Here is a 25,410-nt window from a genome sequence, read left to right on the forward strand (position 1 = left end):
TAAAGTGGACACTATGTAGCTATCCGGCAAAACTGTACTACAGCGTGAACATTGTCGACACGTGTTTGTAAATAGCGGAGCACGATTAATGCTGTCACCATACTCAGCTCACGCTTGTTCTTGTAGCGATACCACGTGTCAGTTTGGTAACTCTCACTGACGTGTCCATGAAATACAATGAACTTAGCTTTTCTCCTTAGATCGAATATTTCTCATATACATCGAATTTTCAGGACAGCAACCGAAGGAGAGAATTCTTTTCCCGTTGCTTGTACACTGGCGGAAAAAATCACATCGACAAGAAGGAGTTGTAGACATAAACGAAAGTTGGTAGGCGTGTTTCTACATCTGAAAGATAATCTCTATTCCAGTTTAGCACCAGTCGCATAAGTGTGGCGTTAGTAGCGCCACTATGAGGATGCACGTCAGGTTTGCTTTAAATACACGCATTAACGGTTGTGAACTTCAGTTACCTTTGAGATTGGACGTGGTTAGCTGATGTTAGTTGAGAATGCCTTTAAGGCCACAAAAACATCTTTATCAACGTCTCCCTAAGTTTTAACGAGAATTGTAGGATGTGAGGTCCGCCAGTTATGCAAAACACCGTTGTTTCTCAGTACCAAAACATGTTTCAGCACCACTGTGCCATCACCAGTGGGTTTCCGTTTTATTTAAACGTAAACCCACTGATGACGGCACAATGGTGCTGAAAAATGTTTGGGTACTGAGAAAAAACGGTGTTTTGCATAACTGGCGGACCTCATATCCTACAATTTTAACTGCAAACACGGTCACCACAAGGATTGTGATTGCTGTAAAGAATGGCAGCTAACTGTAAATATAGATAAATGTAAATTAATGCAAATGAACACGAAAAAGAAGCCCGTAATGTTTGAATACTCCATTAGTAGAGTAGCGCTTGACACAGTCACGTTGATTAAATATTTGGGCGTAACACTGCAGAGCGATATGAGGTGAGACAAGCATGTAATGGCAGTTATGGGGTAGAATTTTGGGAAGATGTGGTTCATCTGTAAAGGAGACAGCTTATAAAACATTAATACGACCTATTCTTGAGTACTGCTCGAGCGTTTGGGGTCCCTATCAGGTCGGATTGAGCGAGGACATAGTAACAATTCAGAGGCGGGCTGCTAGATTTGTTACTGGTAGGTTTGATCATCACGCGAGTGTTACGGAAATGCTTCACGAACTTGGGTGGGAGTCTCTAGAGGAAAGGAGGCGTTCTTTTCGTGATTCGCTACTGAGGAAATTTAGAGAACCAACATTTGAGAATGACTGCAGTACAATTTTACTGCCGTCTACTTACATTTCGCGGAAAGACCACAAAGATAAGATAAGAGAGATTAGGGCTCTTACAGAGGCTTATAGGAAGCCATTTTTTCCCTCGTTCTGTTTCGGAGTGGAACAGGGAGAGAAGATGCTAGTTGTGGTACGAGGTACCCTCCGCCACGCACCGTATGGTGGATTGCGGAGTATGTATGTAGGTGTAGATGTAGCGCTACAAATCCAAATGATGAAGGCTACGAGAAGCTGGATGGTCTTTCTGCGACACTGCAGAAAGTCTTGGCAGGAATGTAGCCACAATACATGATTGCTGGAAGCAGTGGTCAGAGGAATGTAAGGCCACAAGACAGGGCTCCGCCACATGGCACTACCGAGAGGGAAGATCATCGTATCTGGTCCACTGGTTAGAAGGAGGCCAAACTGTCTGCGTGCTACACACACTGGACCTACTTATGGACTTATGGTCAGACGTGCGATATCGCATGACAGCTGGAGCACTCCCGTGGTTATCCCACGCACTCTGACTGCAAATTCGTTCGTCAGCCTTGTGATTCCACCTGTTGTTGCTTCATTCATGAACAGCATTCCAGGGAATGTTTTCCAACAGGATAACACTAGCCCACATATCGGTGTTGTCACCCAACATGCTCTACAGAGTGTCGACATGTTGCCATGGTCTGCTCCATCACCATATCTACGTCCAATTGACCTCAAATGGGCCGAGCGGTTCTAGGCGCTGCAGTCTGGAACCGTGCGACCGCTACGGTCGCAGGTTCGAATCCTGCCTCGGGCATGGATGTGTGTGATGTCCTTAGGTTAGTTAGGTTTAAGTAGTTCTAAGTTCTATGGGATTGATGACCTTAGAAGTTAAGTCCCATAGTGCTCAGAGCCATTTGAACCATTTTTTTGACCACGTATGGGACATCATCGATCGGCAACTCTAGGGTCATCCACAAACAGCATTAATAGGAACTGTGTTGACCTACCAACTGCGACAAGCATGGGACTCCATTCCACAAAGTGACAGCCGGCACCTTTACAACACAAGGATGCAGGTTTGCATGCTTGCATGCAACATTCTGACGGGTACACCGGTAGTTTATGTACCAGCATTTCACATTTGCAATGGCTTATCTCGCAGTTACATTAACCTGTAATCTTGCAACGTTAATCACTTACAAACGTTTCCCATGCAAACATATTCTCGAAATTTCATTTCTCTACATTACTAATTTTTTGTTGTTGCAGTTTTTCGCGTCAATCTAAATGTGTTGCCATATACACTGATAAGCCAAAACGTTATAACTGACCACCGCGACGTTAGATGCCACCTGGTGTCGTTGGCGGCACGTAAAGCGGTAGCATAAATATGTAATCGGAGCAGGGAAGGATGGGGAATCAACCTACGGAGGATATGGGCTGCAAATGGAGAAATCCATTGCCATAAGTGACTTTGACAAAGGGCAGATTTTTATTACGCAGAGCCTGTGGACGAGTATCTCGCAAACGGCGAAGCTGGTCGACTGTTCATTTGCTACTCTCGTGAGCATCTACGGGAAGAGGTAGGAGGACATTGAACCTACCACTAGGCGCTAAATGATTGAACGTTCACGGCTCTTCACAGAACGTGGGATTCGGAGGCTTGTCTGCTCTGTAAAGTAGGATAGATGGTGATCTGAGACATCGCTGCCGTGAGAGCACAATACTGGTGTACGCACAAGTGTTTCGGTGCATACCGTTCATCGTACATTGTTGAACATGGAGCTCTGCAGCAGACCACCCCCATGTGTTCACATGTAGGCCCAATGACATCGACAATTACGTTTGCAGTATGAACAGGATCATCAGGATTCGACTGTCGATCAATGGAAACGCGAAGGCTTTTTGGGTGAATCATATTTTTGGTACGCTAGGTCGATGGTTGTCTCAACAAACGCCGTCATCGAGGTGGGCGGCAACTCGAAATGTGTAGAGCGCCACAGACGCAGCCTACTGGGAGAAGGTTTATGCTAGGAGAGACATTTTCTTGAGCTTGCATGGGACTTGTGGTAGTAATCAAAGACCCGCTGACAGCTGCGAACCACCTGCATCACTTCATGCTTAATGTCTTCCTCAACAGCCATGGCATCTTGCAGCAGTTGTCTGTGTCTCGCGGCAGTTGTTTGAGGAGCATTATAGTGAACTCACGTCTCGAAGACCAAATTCGTCTGATGTAAATCCAATGGAGCCCATCTGGGTCGCTAACGGGCGCCATCACCGTGCACGCAAATCAGCGGCCCGTTATTTACGCGAATTACATGATCTGTGCGTAGACAACTAATGGCACATACCTCCACAATCCTAGCAACAAACCGTAGCATTCCTGATACGCAGAATCAGTGATGTATTTTGTTCCAGAGGCGGACAAACTATTAAATGGGTGGTCTTAATGTTTTGGCTCATTATGGTACTTCGAACATTGGCGTGGCGTATTTATAAGTTTTCAAAATTGAAAACATGTGTACAGCGTTCTCTGCTTGCTTGAAGACATAGGCATTTAATTAAAAGTATGATTACCTTACTTCTAGTAACATCATCATCATCGGTTTTCCTCTCCAGGTGACAAGGTGCAGCATACGAGCGCTCTCCGGTTTTATTCTTCCATGTACCATTCTCTCTCAGGATTGTATCCTATATCCTCCTTCAGTTGGTCAGCCATCTATTTCTCACTCTTCCTATCGGTCTTCTGCCAGTTAAATCTCTGCGTTGTCAAACCATCTCGAACCGGCTCTTGATACTGTTTCTTTTAAGGATGTATCGTAGTTTTCTAGACCATAATTTGTAAGAACTATATTTCTGCGGCTAGCAGCTCGATGTCGACCTGTCTGGTTGTTATGTAGATATAGGCTACATTTTATTATGGGGATAAAATATGACTGAAGGAGAGCCTGTTTTGACCTTAAGCAGACTTGTTCGTTCCAGAGTAGATTCCGAACTCTATTGTAGAACAAGTGAGATTTTGCGTTCGGTTATTGATCTTCTGCTGTATCCAGGTATCGCTTGATATGATTCCGGTAAGATATTTGATCTGGTCTACTGCTTCCAAAGGTATATCTTTCAGGATTATATTTCCTTACGTGTTTTGCCTATTAATTATAATTTTAATCGTCTTTGATTTATTTGTTTTCAGTCCGTATGTTTTTAAATGATCATTCCAGGTGGCAAGCGTCTCCTACACTTATTTCTCTGTAGAACCCCAAATTACGACAGCATCTGCGAATGGAAATGCGTTGATTTCCCTATAGTTGTTCTGGTTCACTCCTTTCATAACTACATTCAGTACATTGATAAAAAAATTGGGGAAAGGGCACTGCCTTATAGAACTCATTCAGTAGTTTAGAGCGAATCAGAATTACCAATTCCCATCTGCAAGCAACTGCTGCAGCCTTCGTAAATCATTTTAACTCAGTTAATTAGCCCTATGGGTATATTTTTCGTTCTTAGCCATAACATATATGGTCATCCTTGGGACATTACGAAACGTTTGTTCAGGATCTATAAATACAATGCTTTTGTAGCAGCGTTCTGAGGGAAAATATGAGATCTGTGTTGCACGGCGTTCCCTGAATCCGTGCTGCCCTTCCTGCAGTAGTGTTTCTATACTGTCCGGTCACGTTAATGTGACCACCTGTCAAAAGCCTGAATAACCGCCCTTTGCAGCGCGGATCGCTGCGAGAATGGAGTCAGTGAGGGTCTGGAAGATACCGACAGGTGCGTGGAGCGATCTCTTCCATCAATAAGTGACCATCTGGTTTTTCTGTTGCTGTTAGATAACCATTGTCTCTTCTAGTGGCATCAGTAACCAAATTCTGTTGGCAGGTGAGTACATCATAACTAAAAGGAAGAATTTCAGTTATAAGCTTCTTCCTGATGCCCACAACTCTCTAATTTCTAGTATCGTAATTGGTTGGCTATATACCTAATTTTTTTAGAACTGAATAAACTTGCTCTCAATAGATAAAAAAGTCGCTACAAATGATATCGTTGTCAATTCCAATTCCATGCAAGATATTTTCTCTCTGTTTCTTATCCTTTTTTCGTATATGGCTTTTCTGATTTTATTTACTTTTATTAAAAATCACAATTATATTTTATATGTACATTTTATATAGTTTATAATAATTTTTGTGTTTCATATTTTAGTCACAGAGTGGCATACAACATGGACTGAACATCCAGCAATATTACGACGGAGTCACATTTAAATGGCGTAACTAAAAACTCGTAAAAATTTGTATTGCATTATTAGTAAGGATATTACATTACCTGATGCGTATTAATAGAAAATTTACCCATTTACCTCGTGAATAGAGAACTAAATTCAGTTTGAATTCACCACAACCGAAATAAATTAGTGTCCACTTTCACAACAACAACTGGTAAGTGCAACATTATAATTTTTCCATGCAGACATACTGACAGTGCATTTTTAGTAACTAAGCCTTAACAACAAATTCATCGATAAGACAGTAACTACTTTCATGTGTAACAAGGTAGGTGTTAGGCTTTTACGTACAGGTTTGTGGCGTGAATGGGCGGATTGAAACACAGTGCTTCTTCCTCTGCTCAGTATTTCTGTTGTCCAACGTGTATTCGGAGACGGCGGACGTGGAACAATCACGACGTCCCTGAACACACATTCCCAGTGTCTGAGTTCACTGCACTTGCATATATACTCAGAAAGCCCTGAAACGGTATGTCTTATTTCAGTAATCCTTATGAAAATAGTGAATACCATATAAACTTCTTTAACAGCTGCTGTTTAAGCCCCGCAACAAACGAGAATAGCGGGTTACTGGACATCAAAATTACTCTTGAACATTTTAACAGATTCTCCTGTGAAAATCAAAATTAGGTGATACGAAAAATTATGTGATACAGAAAATCGGTACAGGATGCAAATAAATTATGGTAAGAAAAATTGGTGTGTGTGTGTGTGTGTGTGTGTGTGTGTGTGTGTGCGCGCGCGCGCGCGCGTGTGTGCGTGCGAGTATGTTTCTTAGTACCCAGTATTGAAGTATTGACATATCGACAGGAAAGTAATACAACACATCTGCTGTACACGTTAGTGTACTGAGGTAAAGTGTTGACGTAACTCGAACATGTTAAACGCGTTTCTGAAGGTAGGGATCAGCTGACTTGGAAACAACAGGGAAAAATAGAGATCTGGCGGACGGTAGTCGAAAATCGGAAAGTGATAATTCACGTCTAGAGGCATCAGAGACAACCTTTCACCGGTATTAGCAGCCATAATTTGTTCGAGATATTTGGTGAACAATGTGTGTGGATGAAAATTCTATCCTAATTTCTCGTCATAGGCTGTTACAAGATACGGGGTAGTGCACAAAAATATGGAAACATCGCAAACACAGTTCATTATCATGTCTAAGACAGTGTAGGAAAACCGTTGGCATACAAAGCAGCTTCCAGTCGTCTCGTAATGAATAAAAATCCCTCCTGTATGGCTCTCAAGCGTTTTCAGGGGCAAAACACATGTAAGATCAGATCACGATGATGGAGATGGATAGCGATTACGCACCCTTCTCTCCAAAGCAGACCAAAAAGGTTTAATAATATTGAGATCTGGTGACTGTCGTGGCCAGAGTAGGTGTGGCAACTCATCGTCGTGCTCATAAAAATGTCCTGGACATCGCGAGCTGTGTGGACTGGGGTCCTGTCGTCTTGGAAAGCAGCGTCACCATTGGGGAACAAACGTTGTACCATGAGATGGACCTGATCAGTCAGAAAGTTTGCATAACCTTGGCAGTAATGCGACTTTGAAGGATAACCAAGGGGCCTTTGGAATTCTACGATATGGCTGGGGAAATCATCATCGATTCCGCGCTATGTTTCACTCTTGGGACATAAACTCGGTCAAAAATCGGAAACAGTGTGAAACAAGTCATCTCACCAAATTACTTTCTTCCACTGTTCCACAGTCCTAGGTTTATGGCTTCGGCATAGCGTTACTTGTTATGGGGATTCCCATCACTGACGGGTGGTTTTGGAGTACCAACTTGCCCAGCAATTCTCAGGTTATGTTGCTTTGGTGCCGACAGGGTTCGCGAGTGCGACATTCATCTCTCCATTGACTTCTGCAATTGTCGTCATGGTATTTTTCGTCACAATCCTCTTCAGTAACTGTCTGTTACTAACACTCAACGCTCACTTCCGTCCGCGTTGTGACTTAGCGGATGAAGGATTTGCACTTTCCCTGTACGCCGTATAAATTTTCGATACGGTGCCTCTTGAAACACCAAATACTATCTCTGTTACGGAAACATTCATCATACCAACACCAATTTCCCCACGATCATATTCACTTAGCTCCGTCATAATGCACTCACAACGTATTGAGGACATTGCACAGGTGCAGTTATTTATCAAATAAAACAGAGAAACTTGTCGCATATGTTCAAGCAAGCGTTTCTTCCCATTTTTCCATATTTTTGCATTCCCCCACCTACCCACCCCTCCTCATGTATGAACTCAAGAGTGGGGAAAATAGCCTAGTTTTAGGTAGTACTATTAAAGTTCTCTGATGATGGTTTTGTATGTCATTATGTGAGTTATATGGATGGACTGCTCGATGGTATAGGTGACTACGGGAATTCGGAACTAAATTTGGAGTATTTGGAGGCTGGGGGGGGGGGGGGGGGGGTGGACATAGGTGATGCTATTATCATACTGTTACAAGCGACCGAACACTAGAAGGTGCATGATATGAAGCATGTAAGTATGTAGACATATTTGCTGGAAGGCGGAACGCGAGCTGGATATGCGCACTAAATGGATGACTAACGGTGTCAACAGAGACAGACAAACGATGGTGCCGAAAGTGCTATAGGACAAGATGTCGGTATTCCGGAGTGTGAAACCGCACGTCACGTCCTCTCAAAGGTTTCTCTGTGTAAGCGAAGCTAATGCCTCGAATTTTCTTTTTCGTCACCAGAAAAGATGGACTAAAGTCGAGAGTCGTTCATCAACTGGGAATTTAATGCACTGGCTATTTTAGGTAATGGGCACAGATGATGGCTTTTGTTGGTTACTTAAGCACAGAGAGACTTCGAAAAACTCGCTAAAACATGATTATATGACCACGACACGCCATTTGTAGATGGAATGAGTAAATTTTGAAATGGATTCGAAGAGTAGGAATTCTCAGGAATCCCTCGTTTTGTGTCCGAACTCTTTTACAGAGGGCTGAATGTTTGTAACTTACCTTGTCGATAGAAAGGAAAAAACGTGAAGGAGAAGAGCGCTATATTTTCTCTTTTTGTCCAACTTTGTGTGCGTATCGTTCCGGGGACCTAGAAAAGGCGGAGAGGCTTCGTCCTGCCGCAGCCTCAGTGGTTCACAGCCCTACAACAAGCCACAGCAGTCCACCCACTTCACCGCCGCCCCACACCGAACCCAGGTTTATTGTGTGGTTCGGTCCCCAGTGGACCCACCACGGAACGACTCATATCAGACGAGTGTAACCCCAAATGTTTGCGTGGTAGAGTAATTATGGTGTAAGCGTACGTGGAGACAGTGTTGGCGCAGCAATGACCGACAAAGTGTAACTAAGGCGGAATAAGGGGAACGAGCCCGCGTTCGGTGAGATAGATGGAAAACCGCCCTAAAAACCATCCACAGGCTGGTCGGCACACCGGACCTCGACATTAATCTGCCGGCGGATTACCAGTATAAACCAGGCGGCCGCCTGGCAGTATTGATGAGTAGTGACCGGCTCGTGTGACAGCCATTACGTCACGGCCAGTGGGTGAGTGCCTAGTGTCGTAGCTGCCGTGGGCCACGCTGTACGACGATGGATAGCAGCCCCACGAGCTGATCTACGAAGCGCTCTCATTGATGTCGAAGATGTGCACTCAGGAGCCTCGCCCTCCAGCCCAGCCTGAAGTACTCATTGCCCAGCAGCCTCCAGTTACGAGACAGGCTGGCAGCATCGGTGTCAGCTGCAGGAATGAGGCGAGCAGCAGCAGCGGCTCCTCCCCGTGATGATGGATGGCGAACAGCTTCTTGATTACGTTGGTCGAGCCTCCTATAGGCCAGCTGTCTCCATCAGTGATGACCTGGAAGTTGACGCTGCAGCGTGCAGTGGCAGAGTCTAACTGGCACTTGCGGCTCCAGATGATCGAAGACGATCAGGCATGCAGGGGGTCAACTGACGTAGCCTCCCAGCCCCCCTCCCCAGGACAGCTGCAACTGAGATCATTGATCAAGAAAGGCGTAGTTATTATCCTGGCACTTTCCGTACACTTTGCTGTCGTGGAGGTAGCAATGAAATCATGTGTACTAGCTACCTTGTTTGGATAGCTCTCCTGGTGGCTTCAGACACTCTTTACTGCTTCGTAAGTGGCTGAACATTTACTGACATTTGCGTTTTCTCTGGGCCTTCTTGTGACACAGCGCTCTGTCACCATTGTGACGGTATCTCTCTATTGCCATGAGGTCATTGTGTTTTGTAAGCAGCATGGAACGCTCGGCCGGTCCCGTGTGTCGCCATCGCTCCCGCTTTCACCTCGATCTGCTCAGCGATTCCCCTTGGCTGGCAGTATGAGGGTCATTGACTCAAGCGACGTGGCTTTAGGCGTCGCCAGTGAAGAACTTCAACGAGTATTTAGTGTCCGATTCCGATACTTACTATTCTGGTGTGCAATACTCCTGCACCCCTTTTATTTCGTTCAATATGTCGAAAATTTCGGATGGTCGGCCCCGTATTCACTTCGTATAACAACAGACAGGACCTTAATGAATGGTTGCAGAACCTTGTGAGGTGGTAAATGAGTTCTCTACCTCCCCCCCCCCTCCCTCCCTCTCTCTCTCTCTCTCTCTCTCTCTCTCTCTCTCTCTCTCTCTCTCTCTCTCTCCCTGTCTGTCTCTTTGTGACTTTCAGAGAGTTTTGTGTGGTGATGGACCACTGCTCTCGACTTGTGCCGAGAGGAAAACTCGAAATGTTCCCCCGGGAAGGCACTTCCGGCAGCCCGTGGCGCCTTTGTTTACCAATACTGGAGCAGCGCTTGTCTCAGCGGCCGGTCCCGCCCTTGCCCCGGTGCGGCAGTATACGCACCGGTTGCCATGGCAACGCTGGCCCGTTGCCAGGATAGGAGACCGGCCGCAGTGCAGCTTAACCCACCACCTGCCCCCCCCCCCCCCCCCCCCCCCCCACTGTTCTGACACAGGCTCACGTCACTGGGACCAGTGTCAACGTGTTCATGCAACTCCTCGATGCCTCGCTTCTTACAGTTGTCAGGGAATATTATCTGTTCTCAGGCTCTTTTAAATCTGTGCTATTATCTCAGTATAACATTTTTCAGAAATAAAATGTACTTTCAACTCTGATAGCTGCAGAAACTGTGTAAACTGTTTAAAATATGGCGCTATTTATGGAAAAATAGCTGTGGGCGGAAAATCCAGTTCAAATTTACAACACAAGGGACAGATAAATTGCATAACTAATAAGAAAGTCGATGTAGTCTATATTTAGAGTGTTGTAAATCAAATAAAATTACTGCCGCCTTGTTATAACTTGTGACATAGAATATTTTAAATTGCTCAGCGTAGTCCTGCAAATCTATTAAGAGTGAGGCCATGCGCAGTTGATGATAAGCCTGTCGGACATGCACGTTAATCTTGATGGTGGCCATGGTGCTCTTGAATACTCTGCCAGCCCCGGGTTTCATCTTTATTTACTCATCAACAATCCAGCAGAATACTGCACTCTAGTCACCAACAACAGACACCCATTGTTAGTGTGGCAATGCACGCTGAGTGAGAAAACCCAGTTACAGAGACGGAAATAGAAAGTGTTATACAAGCACTAGTCCGCTATCTATCTCATGTCCGAGAGATGTTCATCACATAAATACACACTGACCTCATGGCAATAGAAATATATCGTCACAATGATGACAGAGCGCTGTGTCACAAGAAGGCCGAGAGAAAACGCGACAGTAAATGTTTGAGAGAGAGGCGTGCCGATTGGAACACCACAGCAACATTTTTATTGACGGCAGTGAACCAAGCTTATCATCCTCGCTAACATCATTTTGGTTTGATTTGGTCGGTTGATACAGTCAGTGTACTCTACATAAGTGGCAAGATATAGTTGCATCCAGTGAATTGCGATTTGAGTTAATACGATATGATGGCCGATACACGTTGTGATTCCAGCACAGCGGAAACGTGAAGTTCATTTGTAACCCGGCAGTGCTTCCATAACATCATAAGGTGTCATTACGGTATAACTGAACCAATTGTTCAGAGGAAACCATTATAATCTCCTTCACGGACTTCACACGCTCTCTTGGGGATATAATTTTCCCGGTGGACAGTGTACGAGACGGTCTAACGTCTAAGTAGAACCACATTAAACCCGTATTTTTATGAATGTTTCCTGAATCGGTGAATATCGCACAGCTCGGAAGAAAGAAGAGTGATTTTCAACGTTCCATCCATGATTAAGTCATCAGATATGGAGCCAGTGCTCGGAATCGAGAAGGTTGGGAACGGAAATTAGTGACAAATTTAATGAAACTATGACCAGTCTACACATGGATATTTGCATGATAATGTATCTCTATCTTTTGTGGGTTAGCTGGAGAAATTCCATTTTTAAGGCAGGGACTCCTGTCGTTTGGGTTTATCTTAAAAAGTGTCCGATTCCGCTACCGTTGACTATAATTATGTGATCTTCTGTGACTCAGTACCCGTCCTTAGGCTCTCAACACGCATTTCAAGCTCCTTCCTTTTCCTAGTCCTAATCGGGTCAGTATCACCAGTAATTCCAGGTAACGTTCCTGACATCAAATGTCCCCAGGATCGCCTAATCCACTTTACAGAACATTTAAGGTGTGGCCGATCATGACTGTACAAAAGCACGTTGCTGCCAGATCAGAGCGGACTACACTGCCACGTCGCCACATATGGCACCGTGTTACTCCCTGGCCCGATCGCATACCGCGTGTATATTGCGAAGGTTCTTCAGGATTCATTTTGTAGAACATATAGTTGCTTCTCATTTATTAGTATGTTGTTCTAATAAGGAGCGACGGAAGAATCAGTTAACCATCCATTACTACAACCTGGCAGTTCTTTATGAAATACGTATAAGAAGCTGACTCAGCCCCGTACTTGCTTAAGCAATTATGGTGACCGTCTGTCCTCGGCATTTCCTGCAAAATGAGTGCAATGCCTATACTTTGCCGCAGTGTAACGATACTTTCTTGTCACTAACGTTTTCACACTTCTAGGCGTCTTTTATCACAACTGACAGCTGCTGTGTGTTTTCTACTCATATTTCTGGCTGGGAGTTCTCTCCACTTGACAGCGGGCGGAACCTGTTTCTTGTACATGGTATGCTCTTTCTCCGAAGTGCAGTTACCAAATACCCACCTCCCCTCTGTTGACTTTCGCCCTCACCAATTCTCTCCATGATCCTTCATCTGTGCGTTCTTTAATTAAAATGTCCCTCCGCCATTTTCGGAAGAGGGCTTTTCTGAATTTCTCATTGACGTACCCAGTAAGGCGGCACGGTGAAGACAATGGACTTGTATTCGACAGAGGTTCAAATCTCCGACCATAAACTCAGATTTAGATTTTCTGCGATTTCCTAGATAGCTAATGGTTGCTTACGAAGGGCACGAGCGAATTACTTCTCCATCCATCCTCTTCCGACACTTGTGCCCCGCCGAATATTCCTTTCTTCCTACTGAGCTCCCCACTAAACACGTCCTAGTGACACTATTTCTTACAAGTTACACAATAAGCCGCACTATCTATTACCCTATGAAAACATCCATTCCTTCCACCCATGGGCAGAAAATTCGAAAAAAATCATCAACAAATTGGGTAAATACGCTGCTTTTGAAAGTTCGTCACGAGCTTGAGTTCAATAACGTGAGCCGAATTTAAACAAAGAGTAATTACTCATACTGTTCTTTTATGGTTAGTTTGTAGACTATATTGCTATAGAGTGATCGGTAGTTTAGAAGGAAACTGCGATAATATGTTTACATCATAAGATTGTTTTGAATTATACATTGGAAAATTTCGTTTAAATTACTTAAAAAGACAAGAGATATTTGAAAAAACGCGTTGCTGAACATAAAAAGCTCACTTTTATGACACTCGTAGACAGTAATACGTGTATTCACTACAAACCTCATTCATATCAGTCGCTATAAATTATTGTGTAATTAGGAACTGAACAATACTAAAAGCTGTGCGGCTCACTTTAATTCATCGTAGTCCTAAGACATACCTCTTAAATGTTTGTACAAATACAGAGTTGTACATGTAAACTTTCATTATATTGTTATTGTTGTCTTCGGTCCGGTATCAAAGCGAAACGTCTTGGAGTCGGGCGGCCACCCCTCATTACAGAGGCCGGGCGTCGTTGCGTGGGCAGACGAAAAACAAGACAGGCAGCAAGCTGTGGCGGAATTAACATCAGATTTTAACGCTGGGCAGAGTACAAGTGTGTCTGAACAAACAGCGCACCGAACACTCCCAACGATGGGACTCCAAAGGCGACGACCCATGCGTGCGTCCCTGTTAACACCACGACGTCTGCAATCACGACTGAAATGGGCACGCGACCATTGGCACTGTAAGTTGGCGCCTTGGAAGAGCGCTGCACGGTCTGATGAATTCCGATACTTTCTTCATCATGCCGATGGGAAAGCGGGAATCCGTCGTCTTCCAGGGGAACAGCTCCTTGACACCTGTACTGCGGGACAGGGACAAGCTGGCGGTGGTTCCATTATGCTCTGGGAAACTTTCGCGCTGGCATCCATGGGTCGAGAGGAGCTCGTGGAAGGCACCATGACGGCCAAGGAGTATCGTACGCTGGTTGAAGACCACGTACGCCCTGTCATGACGATCTTGTTTCTCCATGGCAATGGCACTTTTCAGTAAGATAATGTGACGCGTCACAAGGCTAGGAGTCCGATGGAGTGCTTTGAGGAACACAGTGGAGAGTTCCAGTTGATGCTGACCCGGCCCATCTCGCCAGATCTGAACCTGATCGAACACAGCTGGGATGTGATTGAACGTAGCGTCAAAGTTCATCTGCCACTTTCCCGGAATTTACAAGAATTAGGTGACTTGTGTGAGCAAATACACTACTGGCCATTAAAATTGCTACACCACAAAGATGACGTGCTACAAACGCGAAATTTAACCGACAGGAAGAAGATGCTGTGATATACAAATGATTAGCTTTTCAGAGCATTCACACAAGGTTGGCGCCGGTGGCGTACCATCACATTTCCGACTTTGCTAAAGATCGGATTGTAGCTTATCACAATTGCGGTTTACCCTAACGCGACATTGCTGCTCGCATTGGTCGAGATCCAATGACTGTTAGCAGAACATGGAATCGATAGGTTTAGGAGGGTAATACAGAACGCCGTGCTGGATCCCAACGGCCTCGTATCACTAGCAGTCGACGTGACAGGCATCTTATTCGCATGGCTGTAACGGATCGTGCAGCCACGTCTCGATCCCTGAGTCAACAGATGGGGACGTTTGCAAGACAACAACCATCTGCACGAACAGTTCGACGACGTTTGCAGCGGCATGGACTATCAGCTCGGAGACAATAGCTGCAGTTACCCTTGACGCTGCATCACAGACAGGAGCGCCTGCGATGGTGTACTCAACGATGAACCTGGGCGCACGAATGGCAAAACGTCATTTTTTAGGATGAATCCAGGTTCTGTTTAGAGCATCATGATGGTCGCATCCGTGTTTGGTGACATCGCGGTGAACACACATTGGAAGCGTGTATTCGTTATCGCCATACTGGCGTATCACCCGGCGTGATGGCATGGGGTGCGATTGGTTACACGTCTCGGTCACCTCTTGTTCGCATTGACGGCATTTTGAACAGTGGACGCTACATTTCAGATGTGTTACGACCCTGGCTGTACCCTTCATTCGATCGCTGCGAAACCCTACAGGATAATGCACGCCCGCATATTGCAGGTCCTATACGGGCCTTTCTGGATACAGAAAATGTTCGACTGCTGCCCTGGCCACCACATTCTCCAGATCTCTCACCAATTGAAAACGTCTGGTCAATGGTGGCCGAGCAACTGGCTCGTCACAATACGCTAGTCACTACTCATGATGAACTGTGGTATCTTGTTGAAGCTGCATGCCATCCAAGCTCTGTTTGACTCAATGCCCACGCGTATCAAGGCCGTTATTATGGCCAGAAGTGGTTATTCTGGGTACTGATTCCTCAGGATCTATGCACTCAAGTTGCGTGAAAATTTAATAACATGTCAGTTCTAGTTTAATATATTTGTCCAATGAATACCCGTTTATCATCTGCATTTCTTCTTGGTGTAGCAATTTTGAAGGCCAGTAGTGTATGATGCCAGCTCCCTCCAGCAATCCACCAAGTCCTCATTGCTTCCATGCCACGAAACCTCGCCGCTGTTATCCGTGCCAAAGCTGAACATTCAGACTATTCGGTACGTTGTCTTAATGATCTGGTTAATCGGTGTATGAAAATATAGGTGTAGATACGCACGTGGTTTCATTAGTGCTCTGACGTTTGTACAGAGCATGTACGTAGGCGGGCGCTGAGTCGGCACACGGAGCCGGAGATAGCATGGAGTAGCGGCCGAGAGGTTAGCGACTGCCACGTCACGGGGTCAGACACGCCTCTGGGGACGGCCCTACTGAGAACACCGCCGGCCACGCCACGCCGCGCCATATCGACCTCTCGTTGCAAAATGCTAGCCAACCTGTACGCCATCTTGTCTGTGGCTTAGCGCAAACCTCTGACCACCGTCACGCGATGGTTTACAAACTATGACATCCAACGGAAGCCACAGTCAGCGGTTGTCCTTCATCCTCTGCTGGGAAGCCTATCAGAAACAGGTTTTCTCTTAAAAATTTTCTGTATTTTTTGCACTAGAATGATGTAACGCGATGACGAAACACAGTTCTTTCATGTTATTATCTCCACGAAGAGCAGTGAAAAACGCAAAGTATTTCGCCTAAATACTAGTGCACCTGCAGATGGACTTGAGGTCCTAACACATGCTAATGTGCTGGTGCTCCATCCGAACGTAACAGTTTCAATCGACTCGGCATTGATGGGGAGTTTAATTCTGAGCAGACGTCTAAAAGTATCCACGACATCACAGTTTGTGATTTATGTAGTGATACTTCTGTAGGATACAAATTCAACTAAGCTCTACTATTCTACAAATGAAAAGTTGTAGCGTCAAATACTTTACGGACCCTTTTTCAAAAATCGCGCTATCAATGCTATTCCGTCTTGGTACTCTTTTGCATATCCCTAGACTTTTTCTAACTGCCAAATGATGAAAAACACTGTTTAAAACTTTCATTACTAGATGGCGCACTGTCTTTGTGCCAAGCAATGTTTCCCTCTAGAGTTCCAAGTGCCATACATCAAGGTGTCCATTTATTTGATGCGCTAAGCAGGGAGGGTGAAATAGACTTTCAAAAAGCTGTAAAAATATTCACTGGTTTTTTGTGAATTTCTTTATTGTCTTTGGCATGACGTGTTCTGGGATCATCCCATCATCTGAGGACCTGATACACAAAATTTGTTTTATCCTGTGGTAGATGTTTCAAGAGTCTTATAATGAGTCATTACAATGAAACAACAGTCAAGAGTAATGAAATGCGGATCTCCGATACATACCATAGAGTATATACATTGAGGTACCAAAACATTATGACCACCAGCTTAATAGCCTGTTTGTCCGCTTTCGGAACAAAATTTCTCACTGATTCTGCGTATCAGGTTCAAATGGTTTAAACAGCTTTAAGCACTATGGGACTTAACATCTGAGGTCATCAGTCTCCTAGACTTAGAACTACTTAAACCTAAATGAAACGTTCTGGGTTATCCAGCCGCTTCAATTCGAATAAAATCCTCGAGCTTTCGATGGCGGAGATGGCCATTGAAAGCTCGAGGATTTTATTCGAATTGACGCGGCTGGAAAACCGAGAACGTTTCATTCATGTATGCCGTCGCGAAAGACTCTGAGGACACATACTTAAACCTAATTAACCTAAGGGCATCACACAATCCATGTCCGAGGCAGGATTCGAACCTGCGACCGTAGCGCAGCGCGGTTCCGGACTGAAGCGCCTACAACTGCTCGGCCACAGCGGCCGGCTGCGTATCAGGGATCCGACAATTTGTTGGTAGGTGTTTGGAGGTATGTAGCCTTAGATGTCTACGTACAGGTAATGTAATTTGCGTAAGTAAAGGCTGCTGATTTTCGTACGCGATGACGCATAGGATTTATATCAGACGAATTAGTTCGCCTAGACATCAACGTGAGTTCATTATAAGGCTCCTCAAACCACTGTAGCACAGTTCTGGCTTCTAGACACGGAAAATTATACTGATTAAATATGACGTCGGCGTCAGAGAGGACATCAAGGATGAAGGGATGCAGATGGTTCGCAGCTGTCTTCGATTATATCCACATGTCCCACGCAAGTGCAGGAGAATATCTCCCATGTCATGAAACTGCTCCCATCCGCCTGCATCCGCGGCACGCTACACGTTTCGATCCGCCGTTCACCTCGATGACGGCGTTTGTGCAGATCTAGTGTAGCAAAAATGTGATTCGCCAGAAGAGTCGACACGTTTCCATTGATCGACGGTCGAATCCCGATTGTTCCGTGACCGCAGCAGTCGTCATTGGCGATGTCGTTGGGTCAACATGTCAACACGCAGGAGCGGTCAGCTGCGGAGCACCATGTTCAACAACGTACGATGAACGGCGTGCTCCTAAGCACTTGTGCTCTTTCTGCAGAGATGTCACAGATCACCATCTATCCTGCTTTACAGAGCAGGTATGCCTCCTAACCACAAGTTTTGTGTACAGTCGTGAAAGTTCAACCATTTAACTCCCATTGATAGTTTAACTGTCCTTGTACCTCTTCCCGTATATTTTCAAGAGAGTAGCACATGGAAATTCGAACTGCTTCGCCGTTTTCGAGATATTCGTTCACAGACTCTGCGTGTTAATAATCTGCCCTTTGTCAAAGTCGCATATCTTCACTAGGGTCATCCCTCGTCCGTGTCTGCTACGCTTACATACTTCTGTTACCGCGTCATGTGCCTGCAGTGCTATTAGGTGGCATCCAACGTCGCAGTGAGCAGTGGTCATAATGTTTTTTTTTTTCTCACCAATTTATGTGCAACAAGACTTTATATTCGACGAAGGTAACATGTATTTCAGAAATAGTAATATAAGTTGGACAACTCAACAGGTGAAACGAGCCTGGAAAATGTTTTGAAAACCCATTTTTTCCTCAACAGCAAATGTTCAAATGTGTGTGAAATCTTATGGGACTTAACTCCTAAGGTCATCAGTCCCTAAGCTTACACACTACTTAACCTAAATTATCCTAAGGACAAACACACACACACACACACGTACCCATGCCCGAGGGAGGACTCGAACCTCCACCGGGACCAGCCGCACAGTCCACGACTGCAGCGCGTTAGACTGCTCGGCTAATCCCGTGCGGCTCCTCAACAGCACAAGCAGCTCTACAGGAAACATTGCAACATCTGATCCCAAGCATGGAAATGTGTAAGCAACAGAAGTCAATACTGAAACATTTTCCTTGAATTTAATTTTGTTTTTCTCTTGTAACAAAACTCAAAGATGATTTTCGTTTACAAGAGTTTAACTAGTAAAAGTATGACTGCAAAAAAAATCTTATTAGTACTAAGAACCAGTCAGTTCTTTTCTATGACACCTACAATGGTCTAAATAAATTATTTCTTTTCTAATTTGTCTCAATGGTTTTTTTGGAGTAATGAGATGAGCTGCATAATTCTGTGATACCACAAACTTCTGAATTGTTTGAATGTAATCATATAAATAAGTTACGCACAAAAAGAGATCTAATGTTTTTCGAGTGTGCTGACAAATGTGGAATTTCTGGCTTGGAATATTTGACATTTTGAATCTTGAAATACTCGTTCATAAAATCATAAACACGAAACTACAGGGCACAATGTCTCAGTCTCAGCAACAGAAGACATTACGAAACAACTCGCATTACTAGGCGTCTAGAACAACAAAGCGCAGGCATTACCTCTCATCACGGACAACACAGTGGCCGACGGCCTGTGCTTAACGACGGAGAGCAGCACGGTCTGATCTGAGTTTGCTACCGGACAAGCAACACTGCCTGGAAATCAATGTGGGAACTACGACAAACGTATCTGTTTGGATAGTGCTGTGAAATCTGGCGTTAATGGGCTATGGTAGCAGACAACCGAAGCCAGTGTCTTCGTTAACAGCACGATGGTGCCTGCAGCGCCCCTCCTGGGCTCGTGACCATGTTGGTTGGATCTTGGACGACTGGAAAACCGTGGCCTGGTCAGATGAATCCTGATTTTAGTTTGTAAGAGCTGATGGTAGAGTTCGAGTGTGATGCAGAACGTACGAAGTCATGGAACCAAGTTGTCAACAAGGCACTGTGCAAACGTGGTGGCTCCATAATGGTGTGGGCTGTGTTTACGTGGAATGGACTAGCCCAGCTGGAGTGATTGCTGGCAAGAAATGGTTATGTTCGGCTGCTTGGAGACCATTTACAGCCATTCATGGACTTCTTGTTCCCAAACAAGGATGAAATTTTTATGGATGACAGTGCGCAATGTCACCGGGCCACAGCTGTTTGCGATTGTTTTCAAGAACGTTCTGGATGAATCGAGTTAATGATGTTTGTCCTCCGAGGTCGCCTGACATGAATCTCATGGAACGGTTCAAATGGCTCTAAGCACTATGGGACTTAACATCTGAAGTCATCAGTCCCCTAGAACTTAGAACTACTTAAACTAACCTAAGGACAGCACACACAACCATGCCCGAGGCAGGATTCGAACCTGCGACCGTAGCAGCAGCGCGGTTCCGGGCTAAAGCGCATAGAACCGCTCGGCCACAGCGGCCGGCGCTCACGGAACGTTTATGGAACATAATCGAGAGGTCAGTTCGTGCACGAAATCCTGTACCGGCAACACTTTCGCAATTATGGTCGGCTATAGATGCAGCACGATATTTCGGCAGGGGGCTTCTAACCACTTGTTGAGTCATACCATGTCCAGGCCAGGTACAGCACTACGCCTGGAATTGGAAATTTGTGGTTAAGGTCTTATGGGACCAGACTGCTGAGGTCATCGGTCCCTTAGATTATGCACTACTTCAGCTAACTTGACTAACGTACGTTAGGAACAAAACACACACCCATGCTGGGGGGAGGACTCGAACCTCCGACGGGGGCAGCCGCGCGAGCAGTAATAAGTCTACCCCGCGCGGCACACTACGCCGGGCAAAAGGAGGACTTTTGTCACCTCAGTGTCCATCGACAAAACTTAGTTGACAAGTTTCACAGGAAATTGACATGATTCTGTGAGATCAAGAAGGGTTTCTGACGACAGAAACATCTGTGAAACCACTGATTTTGAAAGACCCACCGTGTATGGAATCCGTTTAAGGCCAAAGAAAGGCGGCGCTAGACGGCATGTTAAGCTACTGAGTGGAGTCCAAGTGTCAGCTATACAGTGTAGGTGATGGAGTCATTTCCTCATCTCCTATACAGCTTTCAAAACGATGGAAAGCTATGATTGAACATCCTGTCAGCGAAGCGGTGAACGAGGACAGAGTGTAAGCTCTAATCCAATAATGTAAATGGCAATCGATCATACCTTTTTCGAAGCAGTCATCCTTATATTCACGTCAACCGATTAAGGGGCACTACGAAAACCTAAATCCAGATGGCCAGGCAGGGATTTCAGTCTTGTATCTCCTGAAATCTTGTATAGCACCTCAGCCACTGACCAGCTGTTTCGATGGGACTGAATTTTAACATGACGAGAAAGCCCTGTAATACATCGTTGCTGGCCGCGCCCGCGGACTCGTCCGTTGCCTATTGCGGACGCCAGAGCACGTTCCCATAGTCTGGGGAAGGGGCTCTATTGCTTACAACAGAAGCAGGGAAACAAGGGACAGAACTCGCCTTTAAGCCAGCTTTTTCACCAATATTTGGGGGCAATAAACGTATGCATTTCGTTAATTAGTATTTCGTACTAATTTTAGTCGTTTTATTGTCGTTTCAGACACAGAAATTAATTGTAAAGAGTGCCATCATTTGGGAAGCAGAAAATGATTTGTCTGTAATTTCCTCTTGCGGAGGTCGTGAGTATGCCGGAAGCATTTACCAGACGTTTGTTGGTGTCATTACTGGCTAAACTTTCTCCCCACGCACTAAGAGTGTAGACAACGGTAGATGCCCACAGCTAACTGACTCTCTTAAATTCGTAGACGATTCTAGACTCTACGTGAATTGACGCCAGTTCCTGTCCTTCGTGCTCCAGCACGCCAATTTGATAGGTTGCGCTTCCCAGCAGCCTTAGGAGTACACACAGTCTGTTGCTGATGCTTAATTTCCAACCTCCTGAATAACTTCATTCTTTATCATTGTCGGGTGGTAGTGAGAAAAAGGCAGAGGTGACCAGAATATCCAATTACAGGATAATTACGAAGAGTTTTGCAATAAAATTGTTCTTCCTGTCTGCTGTTTCGTTGTTTTCTTCATGAAAACGGGATAAAATTGATAATTCGGCGGATTCATAAGAAAATGTAGCTGTCACGTCTGTAAAACACTGTTTCCCCAGCTGAAGAGTAGATAAAAATAAATTAATCTCGCATAGAATTACTGAGTGCGATATCCCCTGGGGTGGGTTCAGGCGCATTTCAAAAAGAGTGTTCTTCCTCCGCACACACTGGCCCCTTTCCATCCATGTGTGTGATAGTTTTGTTGTTTGTGGACTGTAGTTGAGTGTAATTGACGTGTGTATAGTGTAGTGTTGTGTTTGTGTTCTATGATGACGATGATGAAGATGAGACAACAGAGGGGGTGAAACCTGGTGCTGTCACACATCCCACTCTTCTTGAATAGCACCGAGTAGGCCTACGATCTTAATGTATCCATTCGACGAATATGTCACCACAAGAGTGTGGCACGCCCTTATTTCATGAGACACTGTGAAAAGGTTTGGAATTTAATACAGTACATTGGCACAAAGAAACGTGGTCAGGTACATTACGCCATCACCTCTCCTTCCCTGGCCAACCAACGCTAGCAGTCAAAAATTTCGTCCACCACCAGGATCCAAACCGGCTACCACCAGATCGAGCGTCAGTGCACAGGCGTGCGTTATCGACCTTTTATTTTGGAAAACGAACAGCTAAAGTAAGTTTTAATGCTAATTTATACTGCTACCGATGACAAGGAAACCAATGGTGAAAGATGAACTAACGCAACCTGTCGCCAGATCGCCATTTTTGTGTAATAAAGCTTCTCAGCCCAAGGAGAGCAACTGTATAAGAAATTCACACTGATGTGCAATTAGCAACAAAAACATCAAAATGGAAATGGAATTAAGAACAGACTCCTGACGAAACAATTAAATGACATCCACTCGCGCCGACCAGTGTGGTCGAGCGGTTTAGGCGCTACAGTCTGGAACTGCGCGACCGCTACGGTCGCAGGTTCGAATCCTGCCTCGGGCATGGATGTGTGTGATGTCCTTAGGTTAGTTAGGTTTAAGTAGTTCTAAATTCTAGGGGAGTGATGACCTCAGAAGTTAAGTCCCATAGTGCTCAGAGCCATTTGAACCATCCACTCGCCACCAACATGTGGGCAGTTGCACTCATAATCCCAAGCCCATCAAGGCCTGTTCTGGGCATGTCTTCTCGAAGAATATTCCATTTTGCCCACTTGCCTACGAGGTCGTTGTAATCAGACTTTAGTTCATCTCAGATAAACTGTTCGTTTTAAAGTGTCTTCGATCGCGCACATTCAGTCGAAAAGGTGATCTCCAGGATTGATTTGCTGTGAAAATAAGCCGCTCTCCTTTTAAGAAAAAATATCGCTTTAAGACAGCTGAGTCTCTCAGACAACTCCGAGCGCGAGCTCCGAGGCGAGGACGTAAACAAGACGTCCGTGCCGCTTCGCTGCCGAAAGCAGGCTGCCAAACATCGGCTACGGAAGTGTGCTGAAGAGTAAATGGGAGACAACGGCGTGTATTCCAGTCACATCGCACTAACGGTTATCGTTAATCGAGTGTGTTTATACCTGTCCTTGAAATGTGTGTTTTGTTTTCTGAAAATACCTGTGTAATTCAGATGAAGGTAATGATTGTAAAATATAGTCTAATGGTTGTGATTTTCTTGGATTTCTCTGCACGACTGATTGATCATTCGTCAGAACACCGTGGGCAGAAATTAAATAGTAAGTTTGATAGCACAAAGCCCACTGCACCCAAATAGCACTAAGGGGGAGTGCGCAAATTTAACGTAATCGTCAGATGGAGAAACACTATCAGCAACGTCTTACACCCTCTTGAGATTTAACATTGTGGGTAAGTCGTAAATTGAACTGAAGACATGGGCACAGAGTCTGGTAATCGACAAATGTGTGTGACATGCATCCTGCCCTTTGTAGGCACATTCTAGCGAACGCAATGTTGTGAAGCACCAGAAGATTTAGCGCTAACACGAAGTAGGACATTTGACCACGGAAGTGGCTTTCTTTTGTCTTAACACCACTTCGCAGTTTATGCGATCTCTTCTCAATTTTTCAGTTCTTGAACGTTTAACTCTTCTTCGCTCGCTCTCAGCTGCTCTCCCATTATTACTTCTAAACTACGCGTTGGTTCTTGGCGCTGTACATGTATATTTGTGATCCGAGTAAGCAGTTACCACGAGGGACGAGTTAGTAACACAGAAGACAAAATCGTGGCTAGCAGCTGGTACGGCGGCGGTGAGGCAGTCAGGCGTACTTGCCGGCTGCCCCTGCCCCTAGCGCAGCGCAACCCGGCGTGCTCTGGGGACGCCGGCAGAGCAGCCCGCCGGGACTGGCGTGTCGGCGCGGCCGGACACGGACACGGACACGGACACGTGTCCTCCGCTCTGTCGATACTCCAGAAATCACGACTCTTCTACTTCTTACTCCGTTTCTTCTGTTACACATCCGCGCTGCGTCTCCCTGCTAACTGTAACATAAAGTACGTGTCTCTACTGCCATTTCCCTCCCAAGGGAAGAGTCTGACATGCGTGCCACCGATTTTTATCAACCTTTCAAAGGACATTCTACACTGAAGCGCCAAAGAATCTGGTATAGCATGTGTATTCAGATACAGAGATATGTAGAGAGGCAGAATACGGCGCTGTGGTTGACAATGCCTATATAAGACAAGTGTCTGGCGCAGTTGTTAGATCGGTAACTGCTGCTACAATGGCTGTTTATCAAGATTTAAGTGAGTCTGAACGTGGTGTTACAGTCGGCGCACGAGCGATGGGACACAGCATCTCCGAGGTGGCGCTGAAGTGGGGATTTTCCCTCATAACCATTTCAAGAGTGTATCGTGAATATCAAGAATCCGTTGAAACATCAAATTTCCGACATTGCTGCGGCAGGAAAAAGATACTGCAAGAACCGGACCAACGACGACTGAAGAGAATCGTTCAACGTGACAGAAGTGCAACCCTTCCGCAAATTGCTGCAGAATTCAATGCTGGGCCATCAACAAATGTCAGCGTGCGAACCATTCGACGAAACATCATCGATATGGGATTTCGGAGCCAAAGGCTGGACAGCGCTACAGGATTCATGATCTCAGTTCCCTCCAGCACTATTTCAGGCATTAGTCGAGTCCATGCCACGTCGTGTTGTAGCACTTCTGCGTGTTCGCGGGGGCCAGCACGATATAAGGCAGGTGTACCAGTTTATTTGGCTCTTCAGTGTATATTGAAAATCGAGAGAGAAGACTAAAGGTCAAAGTTGATAATGGAATATCATATTTTCAATTATATGCTCCGAAAGATCGTCTAAAAACAAACATTTTTATCAATGTAATATGGGGTCCAAAGTTAATATGTTGCAATTATTAACGTTTCTGTGTTTTCATGCTGTAGCTTGGGTACTCGTCATTCAGTGCGTCTAGCAGACCGAGGTTGGCGGTCAAGTGGTCAAGGC

This window comes from Schistocerca piceifrons, chromosome 1 (genome assembly GCF_021461385.2).
Source record: "Schistocerca piceifrons isolate TAMUIC-IGC-003096 chromosome 1, iqSchPice1.1, whole genome shotgun sequence".
In the NCBI taxonomy this organism is placed as follows: domain Eukaryota; kingdom Metazoa; phylum Arthropoda; class Insecta; order Orthoptera; family Acrididae; genus Schistocerca; species Schistocerca piceifrons.